This window comes from Hemiscyllium ocellatum, chromosome 40 (genome assembly GCF_020745735.1).
Source record: "Hemiscyllium ocellatum isolate sHemOce1 chromosome 40, sHemOce1.pat.X.cur, whole genome shotgun sequence".
Classification (NCBI taxonomy): Eukaryota; Metazoa; Chordata; class Chondrichthyes; order Orectolobiformes; family Hemiscylliidae; genus Hemiscyllium; species Hemiscyllium ocellatum.
Window position 1 is genome coordinate 14199049 of NC_083440.1, and position 17862 is coordinate 14216910.

The 17862-nt window shown below is 52.5% G+C and overlaps 1 long non-coding RNA gene across 4 annotated transcripts in view; it reads right to left on the reverse strand.

Moving 5' to 3' along the window:
* Positions 1–17862, reverse strand: part of LOC132834528 (uncharacterized) — a 31510-nt gene extending 13648 nt beyond the window's left edge. For 2 of the 4 annotated variants that reach the window (XR_009647196.1, XR_009647194.1), the window contains exons 1-2: positions 17659–17862; positions 1959–2933 (exon numbers count right to left, since the gene is read on the reverse strand). This is a non-coding gene — a long non-coding RNA (uncharacterized LOC132834528). The remainder of the gene's footprint in view (positions 1–1958; positions 2934–17658) is intronic. The other 2 variants (XR_009647195.1, XR_009647197.1) reach the window with 2 other exon arrangements.

A 17862-nucleotide genomic window follows, 5' to 3' on the forward strand; every position in this document is an offset into this window, starting at 1 on the left:
ACAGCAAAGTTTTTTTTCTCTCTTTTCAGTCTGCCCAGCTTGCAAGGGGTAAAGAAGAATCTATTATAATTGACAGGACCTGACTGTCAATTACAAAGCTTTTGATAGTACCCAGTTTTGTTTCAGGGTCAGAATCAAACACTCATTCATTTCACAAGGGAACAGCCGTGAATGTTATCACTCAGTGCCCTGTTTACACACATTCACTGATGCTAAGGCAAATGTTCTTCATTGCCTGAGGGCATCCTGTTGTCACTTGGTGAGCACAGATGTTTTTACCTTCTGCATACCTTGAATTCCCCACCTTTTTCTGAGCCTCCCGGCCTGTCCTGTCTATTTTCTAGTGTGCAGCAAATGCGTTCTATAATCCAGCATTACATTTTAGTCTAAATGTTTAAACACAAGTTTTAAGGCTATAGACTTTCTCAGCCGAGTAATGCCCTATCAGTCCCACTGATCTGCACAACCTAGATGGACTCCCATCAGCCCAAACTCAACTCGTAGTATTCACTGACACATTCCTGACTGCGAAATATTTCGCAGGGAAATCCAGCCGACATGAGGGATTGTTAACTGGCTCTGACAAGGCTGAGAACACCACTCAGCTGTATGACTGAAGAAGATAGAGGAAATAAAAATAGGATGGAACACCAGGCATCCACCTGGACCCTGGAAATGACAATGACATAAGCTGCCCAGTCCACTCTGCAAAGTCCACTTCACTGGAATCTGGGAACTGGCAACATTAGGGGCACTGTGTCACAAGCCAATTAAGGAACAGCCTGACAGAGCCATTCTCACTGAGTCACACATTGCAACAAATATCACAGATATAACCATCACCATCCTCGCTTCTGCCCTGTCCCACACTGAAGGTGGCAGCAAATGGCTGGGAGGGTATGCACCAAGTCCCATGTCATCAGCACCATCTCAATGCTCTCTCTCAGCTGGGGAATACCTCCACATAGGACACCACTTGGAAGAAGCACTGAGGGTGACATGAGCACAAAGGTGCTCAGAATGGGGAACTCCAATGTGTCCCACCAAAACTGGGCTCCACTCCTGATTAAGCTAGCCAAATCCAGAAGGGCATGTGTGTCTGACTGTGCAGAAATAGGTGCTGACATTACCCTCATCTATCATAGATGCCTTTGTCCACCACACAGTCCTTGCAGAGATAAAGTCTTGTCTTCACTTTGGAGATACGCTCCATTGTGCTGTGTGGCACTACCATCGTGTGAAGTAGATTGCACGGAGATCAGATCCAGCAAATCAAGTCTGATCAATCATGATGGCCTGTGGGCTACTAACAGAAGGATTGGCACTCAACTATAATCTGTCATTGATGTAGGTTTGCTCGCTGAGCTGGAAAGTTCATTTTCAGATGTTTCATCACCATACTAGGTAACATCTTCAGTGGGCCTCTGGACGAAGGCTTGGTCTGGGGGATCCACTGAAGATGTTACCGAGTACACAGTGTCGAAATGTCAGAAAATGAACGTTCCAGCTTAGTGAGCAAATCTACATCCAGAATCTCAACCCGAGCTACAAATCTTTTCCAAACTCGCTATAATCTGTCATGTCACTGGCCACTCAACTGTGGGACCAACACTCGTACAATGAAGTGTCGAGGATCGCATGCCAGGAGAGACTAAGGTGTCGTTAGAAATGGGATGCAAATCTGGTCAAGATGAATCAATCATCTCCTTATCAAACACGAGGGCGAACAAGAAGCCACATATGTACATTGGTTAGACTCTGCCTTAGATTGGGTTAGCGCCTCAGTTCAAATCATATTGCACCAGAATACACACCAGATTCCATTGTGATTGTGTGTCTTGTGACAAAAACTGTTCTGAATTCATATTTCATGATGCTGTCTCAAACTGGGTAACTTGGTTTCATTGCCAGACTCTCCCAGGGATCAATTCACTGAAGTTCCCCATCTCTTGCCTTACCTTGACAGTCTCGTGGTCAAAGCCAGTGTCCTTCAATGTGGAACTTTCTCCTACTTTTCACCCAAGTCGATCTATGGAAGCTTTGAGCTCTCCCTGGTTGCTGCTCTCCCCAATCCTGTGATGGTTCAGCTGCTGACAGTCCCCAGTTGATTTCCTATTCCAGCTCTTTCACATTACAATTCACTGGGAGATCAAATTAGGGCAGGTCAGGAAATGTTACAACAGTTGACGGTGTGAAGTGGAATTTCATTCTCCTGGGATCCCCGACTCAACAACCCGTGTTTCCGGAAAATTGCCAGAAAAGAAATGCCTATCTGAAGGTGACATGCAGTGAAACCATTTTCACCTCGTGGATGGTGGTGATCTGGAAGCTGCTGACCAGTTTGGTGGAAGAGAACCTCAACTTGTTTAAACGGATCTTGGATCAGCACTGGAAGTGCAATGATCGTAACAATGATTGTCACATGCCAGTGCTGCATTGGGATTTGAAATGACTGCGGGTGTGATATCCCAGACAAAATCCACTGAATAGTCTCAATCTGTAGAGTAACCATTTTATGGTGACATGGTACTCTCTACCCAACCTGCCCTAGCATCTGCAGTCATTGTAGTTACCTATGTCACATACTGTCTGAATTCATTGAGCAGGGCTGGGGCTCCATCCTCCCACAGGTCACCCATTGTCTGGTCTCACTGTGTGGTGGGGGGAGAGGGTGGTCACACACTGTCTGATCACAATGGCGGGAGTCACACACCGTCTGATCAGTTTTATTTTAATGAACCCCTTTTCCTGAAATCACTTTTTTCAGGAGTCCTGACCAGCTACTCTGTCCTACTGTCAAAAACAGACTATTTTTATACACAGTTGAAAATGTGTTGCTGGAAAAGCGCAGCAGGTCAGGCAGCATCCAAGGAGTAGGAGAATCGACGTTTCGGGCATGAGCCCTTCTTCCGGAATCTAAAGAAAATTCTGAACTAGACAGATAATAGCAAAGGACAATAATTTAGGAGAGAAGTTAATTTGATATCGAGTTTTTACAAGATCAGACATAAACATTGTTTATTAATTTCACAAAGAAATAGCTGTGAATGTTATCACTCGGTATCGTTTATACAGCTTCGCTGATGTTAAGGCAAATGTTCTTAATTATCTTATCTTCCCTTGCCATCCTAGTTTTTAGTGTGCAGATGTTTTCTATAATTCAAAATTATTTCAGTCTAAATGCTTAAGGATAACTTTTAAGGCTATAAATTCTGATCTCACAGAGGGTCACACACTGATCGCATTGGGAAGGGGGTCACACACTGATCGCACTGGGAAGGAGGTCACAAAACGTCTGAACTCACTGCGGGGATCATACACTGATCACATTGAGGGAGGGTCACACACTGTCTGATCTCATTGTATGGGGTGGAAGGGGTGTCACACACTGTCATTCTTACTGGGTGGGGGGGTCACACACTGTCTAATCTCATTGGGGGGCTGATCACTCACTGTCTGATCTCACTCTGTGGGGTGTCACAGTCTGATCTCACTGGAGGGATCACACAGTGTTTGATCTCACGGGGGCAGTGTCAAACTCTGATTTCATGGTGGGGGGGACATTGTCTGAACACATTGGGGTTTCACACACTGTCTGATGTCTGATTCTACTGGGGTGGTCACACACTGTCTGATCTCACTGGGTGGGGTGTCATATTCGGATCTCACTGGAGGGGTCACACTCTGTTTGATCTCACTAGTGGGTCACCCACTCTCAGTGTTGGAGTTCACTGAGGGGGTCGCACATTGATCACCCTGGGGGGGGGCACACACTGTCCAATCTCACTGGGGGGGGCACACACAGTCTGAACTCAATGGGGGGGGGTCACACACAACACTCTGATCTCACTGGGAGGAGGGATCGCACACTGATCACACTGTGGGGTGTCACACCCTGTTGGATCACACTGGGGAGGGGTCACACTGCCTGATCTCACCGAGGTGGGGTGTCTGATCTCACTGGGAGGAGGGATCGCACACTGATCACACTGTGGGGTGTCACACCCTGCCAGGTGTCTCTGGCAGGGCGTCAAACACTGCCTGATCTCGGGTTGGGGGGGGTCATACACTGTCTGCTCTCATTTGAGGGTGTGGGGGGGGGGGGGGGGGTCCACACACTGCCTGATCTCACTGGGGAGGGTCACACACTGCCTAATCTCACTCGGGGGGGGGGGGGGGTCACCTACTCACTCACTGTCTAATCTCAGCGGGCTGGGGGGGGGGGGCACACACTGACTGATCGCACTGGGAGGGGGTCACACAATGTCTGATCACATTGGGGGAGGGTAACACATTGATCTCACTGGGGTGGTAGTCATTGTCTAATCTCAATGGAGTAGGTCACACATTATCTTATCACACAGGGAGTCACACACTGGGGGGTCACACACTCACTCACTGTCTGATCTCACTGAGGGGGGGGTCACACATTGTCTGATCTCTCTGGGGAAGTGGGTCACACACACTCTGATCTCAGGGGGTGTCACACACTGTCTGATCTCACTAGCGGGTCTCACCCCACAGAGTGAGATCAGACTCTCTTCTAACTGGGGGGGGGCGTCACACACTGTGTGATCTCACGAGTGGGTCACACACACAATGTCGGAGCTCACTGAGGGTGTCGCACACTGATCGCACTGGGGGGTGTCACACACTGTCTGATCTCTTTGGGCAGAGGGTGGGTCACACACTGTTTAATCTCACTGGGGGGGGGGGTCACACCGTCTAATCTCTTGGGGGGTGGGGGAGTCACACTGTCTGATCTCATTGGGAGGGGTCACACTCTGTCTGATCTCACTGGGGTGGGGGTCACTATCGAATCTCACTGGGTGGAGTCACACACTGTCTTACCACACGAGAGCATCACACACTGATCTTACTGGAGGGGGGGGGTCACACATCATATTATCTGATCTCACTGGGGGGAGGGATCGTACACTGATCACACTGGGGAGTGTCACACACTGTCTGATCTCAGGGGGTGGGGGGGGTCACACACTGTCTGATCACACTGGGGGGGGGTCACTCAGCATCTGATGTCACTGGGGGGGGGGGGGGTCACATACCATCTGATCTAACTTGGGTGTTACACATGTCTGATCGCACTGGGGGGAGGTCACACACTGGTTGATCTTATTGGGGAGAGTCACACACTGACCGATCGCACTGGGAGGAGGTCACACACAGATCTCACTGGGGTGGGGGTCACTATCTAATCCCAATGGAGGGGGGGGTCACACATTATCTTATTACACAGGGAGTCACACACACACACACACACACGTACTATCTAATCTCACTGGGGGGGGTCACACATGGTCTGATCTCTCTGGAGGCGTCTCACACTGATCTCAGGGGGTATCTGATCTCACTGGGGGGGTGGGTCACACACTCTGACCTCACTGGGGGGAGAGATTGCACACTGATCTCACTGGGGGTGGGTGTCTTATACGGTCTGATCTCCCCGAGGTGGGGTCACATACAGTCTAATCTAACTGGGGAGGGGGTCGCACACCACCTGATCTCATGGGGGGGGGGGGGGGGGGGTCACACTCTGTCTGATCTCACTGTGGAGTTCACACACTGTCTGATCTCACTGAGGGAGGGACACACGCTGATCACACTGGGGAGGGGGTCACACGCTGTCTGATCTCCCTGAGGGGGAGAGTTGGGTGACACACTGTTTGATCACACTGGAGGCGTCACACTGTCTGATCTCTCTGGGGGGGGTCTCACACTAATCTCAGGGGGTGTCACACACTATCTGATCACAATAGGGGGGTCACACAACACTGTCTGATCTCACTGGAGGTAGGGATTGCACACTGATCACACTGGGGTGGTGTCACACACTGTTTGATCTCGGTGCGGCGGGGGGGTGTCAAACATTTTTTGACCTCACCGAGGGGGTCACATTCTGTCTCATCATATTGGGGGGTGGGGGTCACACGCTGTCTGATCTCATTGGGGGGGGGTCACACACAACATTTTGTGATCTCACTGAGGGAAGGGATCGCACACTGATCACACTTGGGGGTGTCGCATACTGTCTGATCTCGGGGTGGGGGAGGGGTCAAACACTGTTACATCTCACCGAGGGGGTCACACACTGTCTGATTTCACTGTGGGGTGGGGGGGTCACACACCGTCTCATCTCACTGGGGGGTGTTCACACACTGTCGGAGATCACTGTCGGGGGTCACAGACGGATCTCGCAGGGGTCACACACGGGCTGGTGACACTGTGGGTGGGGGAGGGTCATACAGTGTCTTATCTCACTGGGGGAAGGTCACACACTGTCTGTACACGCTTGGGGAGGGTCACACACTAATTGATCGCACTGGGGATTCACACACTGTCTGATCTCACTTGTAGGGGTCACATACTGAACACACTGGGGGGGGGGTCACACACTGTCAAATGGGCTGTGGGAGGGGGTCACACCCTGTCTGATCTCACTGGGGTAAGTCACACACAAAGCACACTGGGAGGTCACACAGTCTGATCTCACTGCAGGGGTCACACTGTCTGATCACACGGGGGGGGGGGTGGACAGAGATACTGTCTGATCTCACTGGCAGGGGGGTCACACATTGATCACACAAGGTGGTTACACACTGCCTGGTCACACTTGGGAGCCTACACTAGCTGGTTGCACTGGGAATTCACACACTGTCTGGATCTCACGTGTAGAGGGTCACACACTTGGGGGGGGTTTCACACTGATCCCACTGAGGGGGTGTCACACACTGTTAATCCACTGTGGAAGGGTCACACCCATTCTGATCACACTGGGTAAAGTGTGGGGGTCACAAACTATATGATCACAATGGGGGGGGTCACACACTGTCTGATCTCACTGGGGGGGTCACACACTGTCTGATCTCACTGGGGGGGGTCACACACTGTCGGATCTCACTGGGGGGGCGGTCACACACTGTCGGATCTCACTGGGGGGGTTAACACAATGATCACACTGGAGTGGTCACACCCTGTTTGATCTCACAGGGGGAGCACACACTGCTATCACACTGGGGGGTCACACACTGATCTCACGGGGGGTCACACTGTTTGATCACACTGGGAGGGGTCACACAGTGTGTTATCTCATGGGGGCAGGATCACACACTGTCTGATCACACTGTGGTGGTCACACATAGATCTCACAAGGGGATCACACAGTGTGTGACACCCCACAGTGTGATAACATAGTCTGATCTTACTGTGGTGGTCACACACTGATCTCACTGGATGGGGGAATCACACACTCTGATCACACTCAGGGGTGTCACACACTGCCTGATCCTATGGAGGGTCACACACTGATTTCACTGGGGAATCCACATACTGTCTGATCACACTGTGGAAGATCACACACTGATCACACTGGGGGGGGGGGGGTTCACACACTGTTTGATCTCACTTGTGGGGGTCACACACTGATCATACTGGGTGGTTACACGCTGTTATCACACTGCGGGTGGTCACACACTGATCTCACTGGAGGGGGGAATCACACACCTCCGATCACACTCAGCGTATCATACACTGCCTGATCTCATGGGGGTGGTCACACACCGTCTGATCACACTGGAGAAGGTCACACACTGATCACACTGTGTGGTGGCGGGGGGGGGGGGGGGGGGGGGGGTCAGACACTGTCTGATCTTACTGGGACACGGACACACACACACACACACACACACACACAGTCTGATCTCATTGGGGGGTCACACACTGTCTAATTCACTGGGGAGTTTCATACACTGTCTGATCTCATTGGAAGGGGGACACTGTCTGATTGCACTGGGAGGAAGGTCACACACTACCTGATCACATGCAGGGGAGGGTCACAGACTGATCTCACGGTGGCGGGGGCGGGGTGTCACACACGGCCTGATCAAACTGTGGGGGTGGGTCACACAGTGTCTTATCTCACTGGGGGTTGTCACACACTGTCTGGTCTCACAGGGAGACGGGTCACACACTCATCTCATTGGGGTGAGCACACACTGTCTAATTCACTGGTAGCATCACACAGTGCCTGATCGCACTGGCGGGGTGGGTCACACTGCCTGTTCACACTGGGGGAGGGTGACACACGGTCTGATCTCACTGCGGGGGTCACACATTGATCACACTGGGGAGGTTTACACTGTCTGATTTCACTGGGGGGGTCACACACTGATCTCACTGGTGAGCATCACACACTGTCTGATCGTAGTGGGAAGGTCACACACTGTCTGATCACACTTGTGTGGGTCACACACTGATCACACTGGGTGGTCACACACAGTCTGAGTTTACTGGGGTGGTCACACTGATCTCACTTGAGGGGCAATCGCACACTGTCTGATCACACTGGGGAAGGTCACACACTGATCATGCTGGGGGGGGGGGTTCATACACTGCAGAAGGGTCATACACTATTTGATCACACTGGGGAAGGATCATATTATCTGATCTCACTGGCAGGGTCACTCACTGATCTCACTGGGGGAGGTCACACACTGATCTCACATGGAAGTCATATGCTGAACACACTAGGGGGTCACATAATGAACTCCCTGGGGTGGGGGGGGGGGGGGGGGGGGAGGGGGTCACACGTTGTCTGATCACACTGGTGTCTCAGGCCATCTGATTTTACTGGGGTGGTCACACACTGATCTCATTGCAGGGGGGAAATCACACACTGTCTGATCATGCTCAAGGGTGTCAGACACTGCCTGATCTCATGGGGGGGGGGGGGTGTCACACACTATCTGATCTCACTGGGGGGTTAACACACTATCACACTGGGGAAGGCCACGTGCTGATCACATTGAGGAAGGTCACGCACTGATCACACTGAGGGGTCACACATTGTCTGATTTCACTGGGAGAGATGGGGGGGTCGTCACACTGACTGATCTCACTGCAGGGTCACACACTGTCTGATCACATTCAGGGGGCCACACTGATCACACTGGGGTGTCTCACACTGTCTGACCTTACTGGGGGGTCACACACTATTCTCACTGGGGGGGGGGGTCACACACTGTTCTCACTGGGGTGGTCACACATTGTCTGATCTCACTGAAGGGTCACGTACCGTCTAATTTGCTGGGGAGCATCACACACTGTCTGATGTCACTGGGGTAGGGTCACACACTGATCGCACATGTGGGGGTCACACATTGTTTGATCAACTGGGAGGTCACACAATGTCTTATCTCTTGGAGGGAGGGTCACACACTGTTTGATCTCACTGAGGCGGGGGGGGGGTGGGTGGGGCACACACTGTCTGATCACACCCAGGGATGTCACACACTGTCTGATCTCATGGCGGGATCACACACTGATCTCACTGGGCGGCATCACACACTGCCTGATCGCACTGGGTAAGAGTCACAAACTGATTGATCGCACTGGGGGTTCACACACTGACCTCACTTGTAGGCGTCACACACTGCACACAATGTGGGGGGCGAGGGTCACATACTGATCTGACTGATGGGCGGGGGAATCACACACTGTCTTATCCACTGGGGGGAGGGGGGGTGGGTTTATACATTGTCTGATCACACTGGGGGAGGTGGGGGGTCACACTGACTGGTTTGACTAGGGGGAGGGGTCACACTGATTGATCTCACTGCAGGGTCACACACTGTCTGATCACACTCAGAGGACCACACTGATCACACTGGGGGGTCTCACACTGTCTGATCTTACTGGGGAGGTCACACAATGTTGTTACTGGGAGGGGGTGGGGGGTCACACAGTGTTCTCACTGGGGTGGTCACACATTGTCTGATCTCACTGAAGGGTCAAGTTCTGTTTAATTTGCTGGGGAGCAACACACACTGTCTGATGTCACTGGGAGTGTCACACACGGTCTGATCTCACTGGGGGTGGGTCATAAAACTATGTGATCTCAGTGGGAGGGGCAGGGGCATCACAAAACTGTCTGATCTCAGTGGGAGGGGACGGGGGCGTCACACACTGTCTGATCATACATGTGGGAGTCACACACTGTCTGATCTCACTGGGGTGGTCACACACTGATCACACTGGGGGTCACACAGTGTCTGATCACACTGGGCGGGGCCGCACTGTCCCATCACACTGATGGGGGATGGGGGGAGTTCTCAGGAATAGAGAATTCGACGTTTCGAGCATAAGCCCTTCATCAGATGAAGGGCTTATGCTCGAAACGTCGAATTCTCTATTCCTGAGATGCTGCCTGGCCTGCTGTGCTTTGACCAGCAACACATTTGCAGCTGTGATCTCCAGCATCTGCAGACCTCATTTTTTACTCGATGGGGGGAGTTCACACACTGATTTCACTTGGGATGATCACACACTGTCTGATCTCACTGGGGGGGGGGTGTCACACATTGTCTGATTTCACTGGGCGTGGTGGTCACACACTGACTGATCACACCGGGAGAGGGTCACACACTTTGATCTCACTGGGAGGGGGCACACATTGTTCACATGGGGGGAGGGTCACACACTGATCGCACTGGGGAGGGTTACACGCTGTCTGATCACACTTGTAGGGGGTCACACACTGAACACACTAGGGATGTCACACACTGTCTGGTCTCATGGGGGGGGCACACATTGATCTTACTGGGGTGGTCACACACTGTCCAATCTCACTGGGGGTCACCCACTGTCTGACCACACTGGGGACGGTCACACACTGATCACACTGAGAGGGGGGGGTCATACATTGTCTGATTTTACTTGTGGGTTAACACACTACATTAAACACACTGTTGGTGGGGTCACACACTGTCTGGGCTCACATGGGGTGGTTACACTCGCTGATATCACTGGAGGGGGGAATCACACACTGATCACATTCAGAGGTGTCACTCAGTGTCTGATCTCAGTGGGGGTGCGTGGTCACACACTGTCTGACCTCGGGGTCACATACTGATCACATTGGGGATGGTCACACACTTATGTCACTGGGGGGGGTCACACACTGTTGATCATACTGGTGGGGTCTCACACAGCCCGATCTCATTGGTGATGGGGGAGGGGGGGAAAATCACACACTGATCACACCGAGAGGGTCACACTCTGTCTGATCTTACTGGGGGTGGGTTACAAAACTGTCTGATCTCAGTGGGGGGAAATCACACACAGTCTGATCACACTGGGGTGTCACACACTGATCTCACTGGAGGAGGGAATCACACACTGTCTGATCACACTCAGGAGTGTCACACACTGCCTGGTCTCATGGGGGAATCATATACTGATCTCACTGGGGTGGTCACACACGCTCTGGTCTCTCTGAGGGGGTCACACACTGTCTGACCACACTGGGGACGGTCACACACTGATCACACCGGGGGGGGGGGGGGGATCACACACTATCTGATCACATTGCAAGAAGGTCACACACAGTTTGATCTCACTGGCGGGGTCACACACTGTCTGTTCACACTGGGGATTCACACTGTTTGGTCACACTGTCTGTTCACACTGGGGGAGGGGAGGTGGAAGGGGCACACACTGCGTGATTGCACTGGGAAAGGGTCATACACCAGCTGTTCACACGGGGGTGGGGGGGGGCGTCGTAGACTGATCTCATGCTGGGGTGGGGGCATCACACACTACCTCATCACATGGGGGGGGTGTCACACAGTGTCTTATCTCACTGGGGGGGGGGTGGTCACACACTGTCAGGTCTCATTGGGGGGTCACACTGCCCGATCTTATTGGAGGGTCAAGCACTCTCACACTGTCTGATGGCAACCGGGGGGGGGGGGCACACACTCATCTCACTGTGGTGTCTCACTGTCAGATCTTACTGGGGTGCTCACACACTGACCTCACTGGAGAGGGGAATCACACTGTCTGATCACATGGAGGGGGGGTCACACACTGGCTGATCACACGGAGGGGGGGTCACACACTGGCTGATCATACTGGTTGGGTCTCACACTGTCTGATCTCATTAGGGGGGGTCACACACTGATCACACTGGGGGGGGTCACACACTGTCTAATTCACTGGGGAGCATCACACACTGTCTGATCACACTTGGGTGGGTCACACACAGTCTGATCTCACTGGGGGGGTGGCTCAGACACTGTCTGATCTCACTGGGAGACACACACACACACACACACACACACACACACACACACACACACACACAGTCTGATCTCATTGGGGGGGGGTCACACACTGTCTAATTCACTGGGAGGAAGGTCACACACTACCTGATCACATGCAGGGGAGGGTCACAGACTGATCTCACGGTGGAGGGGGCGGGGTGTCACATACGGCCTGATCAAACTGTGGGGGTGGGTCACACAGTGTCTTATCTCACTGGGGCTTGTCACACACCGTCTGGTCTCACAGGGAGGGAGTCACACACTCATCTCATTGGGGTGAGCACACACTGTCTAATTCACTGGCAGCATCACACAGTGCCTGATCGCACTGGCGGGGTGGGTCACATACTGCCTGTTCACACTGGGGGAGGGTCACACACGGTCTGATCTCACTGCGGGGGTCACACACTGATCTCACTGGTGAGCATCACACACTGTCTGATCGCAGTGGGAGGGTCACACACTGTCTGATCTCACTTGTGTGGGTCACACACTGATCACACTGGGTGGTCACACACATTCTGAGTTTACTGGGGCGGTCACACTGATCTCACTGGAGGGGGAATCGCACACTGTCTGATCACACTGGGGAAGGATCATATTATCTGATTTCACTGGTGGGGTCACTCACTGATCTCACTGGGGGAGGTCACACACTGATCTCACTGGGGGAGGTCACACACTGATCTCACATGGGAGTCATATGCTGAATACACTAGGAGGTCACACACTGATGTCACTCGGGGGGGGGGTCACACACTGTCTGATCACACTGGTGTCTTAGACTGTCCAATTTTACTGGGGTGGTCACACACTGATCTCACTGCAGGGGGGAAATCACACACTGTCTGATCATGCTCAGGGGTGTCACACACTGCCTGATCTCATGGGAGGGGGGTCACACACTGATCTCAGTGTGGGGGGGTCACACACTTTCTGATCTCATTGGGGGGGTTAACACACTGATCACACTGGGGAAGGTCACACATTGTCTGATTTCATTGGGGGGGGTTAGACACAGTTTGATCTCATTGGGGGGGAAGGGCACACACTGTCTGTTCGCACTGGGCAAGGGTCGCACACTGTCTGATCACACTGGGAGGGTTACATGCTGTCTGATCACACTTGTAGGTGTCACACACTGAACTCTCTGGGGAGGTAACACACTGATCTCACTGAGGGGGTGTCACTCACTGTCTAAGCCACTGTGGGGGGGTGGGGGAGGTTACACCCTGTCTGATCACACTGGGGGAGGTGGGGGTCACACTGTCTGATTTGACTGGGGGGGGGTCACACTGACTGATCTCACTGCAGGATCACACACTGTCTGATCACATTCAGGGGGCCACACTGATCACACTGGGGTGTCTCAAACTGTCTGACCTTACTGGGGGGGTCACACACTGTTCTCACTGTGGGGGTGGGTCACACACTGTTCTCACTGGGTCGTCACACATTGTCTGATCTCACTGAAGGGTCACGTACCGTCTAATTTGCTGGGGAGCATCACACACTGTCTGATGTCACTGGGGGAGGGTCACACACTGACCGCAGTGGGGAATCATACTATCTGATCACACATGTGGGGGTCACACATTGTTTGATCACACTGGGGGGGGTCACACATTGTTTGATCTCTCGGCAGAAGGGTCACACACTATTTGATCTCACTGAGGCGGGGGGGGGGGGGCACACACTGTCTGATCACACCCAGGGATGTCACACACTGTCTGATCTCATGGCGGGATCACACACTGATCTCACTGGGGAGCATCACACACTGCCTGATCGCACTGGGGGAGGGTCACAAACTGATTGATCGCACTGAGTGTTCACACACTGACCTCACTTGTAGGTGTCACACACTGAACACAATGTGGGGTCGAGGGTCACATACTGAACTGACTGATAGGGGGGGAAGTCACACACTGTCTTATCCACTGGGGAGGAGGGGGCGGGTTTATACATTGTCTGATCACACTGGGGGAGATGGGGGGTCACACTGACTGGTTTGACTGGGTGGGGGGGGGGGGGGAAAGAGGGGTCACACTGACTGATCTCAATGCAGGGTCACACACTGTCTGATCACACTCAGAGGACCACACTGAGGGGTCTCACACTGTCTGATCTTACTGAGGAGGTCACACAATGTTCTTACTGGGAGGGGGTGGGGGGTCACACAGTGTTCTCACTGGGGTGGTCACACATTGTCTGATCTCACTGAAGGGTCAAGTACTGTCTAATTTGCTGGGGAGCATCACACACTGTCTGATGTCCCTGGGAGTGTCACACACTGTCTGATCTTACTAGGGGGTCACACACTGTCTGATCTCACTGGGGGTGGGTCATAAAACTGTGTGATCTCACTGAGAGGAGGCAGGGGCATCACAAAACTGTCTGATCTCAGTGGGAGGGGGCAGAAGCGTCACACACTGTCTGATCATACATGTGGGGGTCACACACTGTCTGATCTCACCGGGGGGATCACACACTGTTTGATCACACTGGGGAGTCACACAATGTCTTACCTCACGGGGAAGGGTTACAAACTGTCTGGTCTTACTGGGGGGGGGGTCTCACACTGATCACACTGGGGGTCGCCGCACTGTCCCATCACACTGATGGGGGATGGGGGAGTTCACACACTGATTTCACTTGGATGACCACACACTGTCTGATCTCACTGGGGGGGGGGGTCACACATTGTCTGATTTCACTGGGGAGGGGTGGTCACACACTGACTGATCACACTGGGAGAGGGTCACACACTTTGATCTCACTGGGAAGGAGCACACACTGTTCACATGGGGGGAGGGTCACACACTGATCGCACTGGGGAGGGTTACACGCTGTCTGATCTCACTTGTAGGGGTCACACACTGAACACACTAGGGATGTCACACTGTCTGGTCTCATGAGGGGGCACACATTGACCTTACTGGGGTGGTCACACACTGTCCAATCTCACTGGGGGTCACCCACTGTCTGACCACACTGGGGATGGTCACACACTGATCACACTGAGAGGGGGGTCATACATTGTCTGATTTTACTTGTGGGTTAACACACTACATTAAACACACTGTGGGTGGGTGGGTCACACACTGTCTGGTCTCACATGGGGTGGTCACACTGGCTGATATCACTGGAGGGGGGAATCACACACTGTGATCACATTCAGGGGTGTCACTCACTGTCTGATCTCAGTGGGGGTGCGTGGTCACACACTGTCTGACCTCGGGGTCACATACTGATCACATTGGGGATGGTCACACACTTATGTCACTGGGGGGGGGTCACACACACTGTTGATCATACTGGTGAGGTCTCTCACAGCCCGAACTCATCGGTGATGGGGGGGAAATCACACACTGATCACACCGAGAGGGTCACACTCTGTCTGATCTTACTGGGGGTGGGTTACAAAACTGTCTGATCTCAGTGGGGGGGGGGAAATCTCACACAGTCTGATCACACTGGGGTGTCACACACTGATCTCACTGGAGGAGGGAATCACACACTGTCTGATCACACTCGGGAGTGTCACACACTGTCTGGTCTCATGGGGGAATCATATACTGATCTCACTGGGGTGGTCACACACGCTCTGGTCTCTCTGAGGGGGTCACACGCTGTCTGACCACACCGGGGGTGGGGAAATCACACACTATCTGATCATATTGCAAGAAGGTCACACACAGTTTGATCTCACTGGCGGGGTCACACACTGTCTGTTCACACTGGGGATTCACACTGTTTGGTCACACTGTCTGTTCACACTGGGGGAGGGGAGGTGGAAGGGGCACACACTGTCTGACCTCACTTGTGGGTCACACACTGCGTGATTGCACTGGGAAAGGGTCATACGCCAGCTTTTCACACGGGGGTGGCGGAGGGGTCGTAGACTGATTTCATGCTGGGGTGGGGGCATCACACACAACCTCATCACATGGGGGGGGGTCTCACAGTGTCTTATCTCACTGGGGGGGGCGTGGTCACACACTGTCAGGTCTCACTGGGGGGTCACACTGGCTGATCTCTTTGGAGGGTCAAGCACTCTCACACTGTCTGATCGCAACGGGGGGGGGGGGGGGCACACACTCATCTCACTGTGGTGTCTCACACTGTCAGATCTTACTGGGGTGCTCACACACTGGCCTCACTGGAGAGGGGAATCACACAGTCTGATCACACTGAGGGGGGTCACACACTGCCTGATCATACTGGTTGGGTCTCACACTGTCTGATCTCATTAGGGGGGTCACACACTGGTCACACTGGGGAAATCACTCGGGAGTGGGGGGGGGGTCACACACTGTCTAATCTCACTTTTGGGGGTCACACACTGTCTAATTCACTGGGGAGCATCACACACTGTCTGATCACACTGAGGAGGGTCACACACTGTCTGATCACACTGTGGGGGTGGCTCAGACACTGTCTGATCTCACTGGGGATGGGGTCACACTGTCTAATTCACAGGGGAGCATCACACTGTCTGATCTCACCGCGGGTGCGTTCAGACACTACATCTTCTCACTGCGGGGGTGGGGTGGGGGCTGGTGGGTGGGTCACTCTGACCCCAGGGGTCACACTGTGTTTTATCTCACGGGGGTGGGGGGGGGGGGAAATCACACACTCACCTCATGGGGGGGGTGAAATGGGAGAAATCATACACTGTCCGATCACACTGTGGGGGGAGGGGGAGATCACACACTGTCTGATCTCGGGGAGGTGGGGGGGGGAGGTTATAAACTGTTGGATGTTTATAATTTGGCTCCAAAGCTGCACCCGGACCTCCTTTAGCAGTTCATGCATTAAGTAGTTGTTCGAAATGGGGTAAAGTGTTGTTTTTGCAGATACAGAAAAGGGGACAGCAAGAGAACTATTAACTCTGTAGGTATTTAGGGAAGAGTATCTCTACTTTTCAGTGCATAATTATGGATAATTAAGTACTTACCTTAATATAGATTTATTAAAGAAAATAATTCCTTGTTTAAATAATGTTTAAAACAACAGTTTCAGCAAAAAAGCTAAGATTACCGAAACATATAAGCAAAGCACGATAAAGATACATTGTTAAGATGTATGTACAAGAATGGAATGTACCTATGGATAATGAAAGAAGTTACAAAGGGGAACATTGAGATCAGAGTTTAGCCTTATGACAGCACGGGCAAGGGGGAAATTGCCCCCAACTTGGAAGGAAGGGGGCAATGGGCATGGAGCATAGATGGGCAGAGGGGAAATAGTAAGAGAGATTGGGTAATGTAGGGATCAGAAGAGGTGACCTCACGTAGCTCAAAAGTATAACTATGTAATAGTTTGAATAATCATCACTGCAGTTGCTTTCTGTAATTGGGGTCCTTGCAAGATCATAGAATAAAATGTCCTGTTTCCAGCTGTGGTGGTCTCGTCTAAATTTAGTGAATTTTGTTTCTAACAGTATAGAACATAAATACAGTACATCCCCACAGGGTTAATCCAATAAACCATTCACACTGACGCTCTCACTGTGAACATTAAATACATTTCTCACCATCACCAACGAACACTTCTTCTCTGGGAACCGCGCATGCTCGGTAGTGGGTTATCCGCATGCGCACTCGCACTCGCTCCGGGACCGCGCAGCCAAGGGGGTGATGGCGGACATGCGCACTGCACAGATTTGTAACTTTCTCCACCCGAGTCCCACCTCCAGATCTTCAACAGATCCCCGTTGTTTTCCCGTGGGCGGCTCGCG